The sequence below is a fragment of the Merops nubicus genome, unplaced genomic scaffold, assembly GCF_000691845.1.
Source record: "Merops nubicus isolate BGI_N331 unplaced genomic scaffold, ASM69184v1 scaffold28486, whole genome shotgun sequence".
Taxonomy (NCBI): Eukaryota; Metazoa; Chordata; class Aves; order Coraciiformes; family Meropidae; genus Merops; species Merops nubicus.
The window spans coordinates 582-2457 of NW_008617382.1; the positions used below are offsets into that span (position 1 = coordinate 582).

At 61.1% G+C, this 1876-nt stretch overlaps 1 pseudogene; it reads left to right on the top strand.

Annotated features, from left to right (window-relative positions):
• LOC103775665 overlaps positions 1 to 261 on the top strand; it is a 645-nt pseudogene extending 384 nt beyond the window's left edge.
• Positions 262 to 1876: the final 1615 nt, after the last annotated feature.

The window sequence follows — 1876 nt, forward strand, 5'->3', positions numbered from 1 at the left end:
TCCCCCCCCCCTCTGCCTCTCGCCAGCCCGGGGTGGTCCAGCTCGCTGCTGGAGGTGGAAGTGGGGCTCCTGGGCTCACCCCCACACCTCCTGCAGCAGACGGAGGACCAGCTGCCCTGCACCCCCTCCCACCTGGACTCGGGACCCTTTGTCCCCTTCTCACCCCCCCTGGAACAGGATGACTACCTCTGGGCGCTGGAGGGTGAGGGTGTCAGTGACCTCTTTGAGGCGTACGACCTGGGGGACCTGCTGAAGCACTGACCCCCCCCCAGTCCCCATTGCCTTTGTCCACTCCGCTCACTGGTGTCCCGAGTGCGTGGAGTCTCTGCGGGGCGGCCGAGAGGGTCAGGGGGTGGTGGGGGTGCTGAGGGTGCTGGGCTTGTTTTGGGCACCCTGGGTGGCTTCTCCTCGCTCTCCTGGGTTGGTTGTCCCCTGAGGGTTGTGTTAATCACCTTGCTGGGTTCTGGGGGTGCCCCGGGGAGGTGTAAGCCCCCGGGAAGGATCCAGCCAGGTCCCATCCCACCGTTGGCCATAAAACCATGGGGTGGACCCCACCATTCCCCCCCCACTGCCTCGGGGAGGGTCTTTGGGTGCATGGGGTGGGTTAGGGGCACCCGTGGGTGGCTGAGAAACCTCTTGCCCAGAATGGGCCGTGCTGGGGAGGTGTCATGGTTTGGAACCACTCCAGTTGCTTCCCAGTTAGACCGGTTCGTTGGGGTCACGACGGGTCGTTGCAAGTGGCGTTTCCTCCCGCTGGGGCTGGGATACCCTCAAAATAAGGAGGCAGCAGAGCCAAGTCACCTTTGGGTGAAGAGGGGATGAAGTTCTGCACCCAAAATCCATGGCTCTGGAAAAATCCCTGGCTGGGACACGGAGCAGGATTTCCTGGGGGACTGTGCCCCCTCTCCCCCAGTCCATACCAGCTCCCGGTGCTGGGGAGATTGAAGGGAGTGCACTGGGTGGAGGGGTGCTATCAACTGGTGGCTGGAGAGGGGAGTCCTGTGGAGAGAGGGGGGCTTGGGGAGAGGTGTGGGACGAGCCCCCCACCACGGGGCTGGCTATGGTGTTTGATTGTGCCAGGGCAAAATAGATGTAACTATTGCACTGTATTTATAGGGCCCCCCCCTGTTTGGTCAGGGGCCTGTTGGTGTTGGGGGTTTGAGGGTATTTAAGTTTTCCTTCTTGGGGTTGCTTCTCCTGTGGGTTTGGCTCGGAGGTGGCGTGGGTGAGAGTGTGTTTTGGTGTGGAAAAACTTGTGGCACTTGATGTTTTCTGCCTGGGAGAAGATGGAATAAAAGTTTGGTGTTATTGAAGGGGCTCTTTTCCTCTAAGCAGCAAAATGCTGGGGTGGTTTGGGAGGAGGGAGGTGTTGGGCTGGTTTTACTCCTGTTTCCAGTGTAAAAAAGCCTGTTTTGGGGCCTTCTAACTGGCCAGCCTGCTCTGGAGGAGCTGGTGGAGAAGGGGATTGAGATGGAGCTGTGGCTGGAGTGAGGAAAACGGGTCGGACCTGCTGTGAAATGATTTCCAGCCCCAATCCAGCCGGGATGAGCCTTTGCCAGAGCTCGAGCCCCTTGAATCGGGAGTGGGGCTGGGGGCCGCGTCCCTACAGGATCTGGGGCTGGGCTTGTGCACCCAGCTCTGGGGGCAGGTTTGGAGGATGACCAGGAGACCCTGGTGGGGCTGTGCCCCTGGAAGGTCCTTGCCCAGGGTGCTGCCCTAACAAGTCACGTTGTGGCCTGGTGATGCCAACAGTGCTGGTGACCTGGTGATGTCCATGGGCACCTGGAGATGGCTGGTGGCACCCGGAGATGGGTGGTGGCACCCGGAGGTGGCTGGTGGCACCTGGAGGTGGCTGGTGGGACCTGGAGATGGCTGG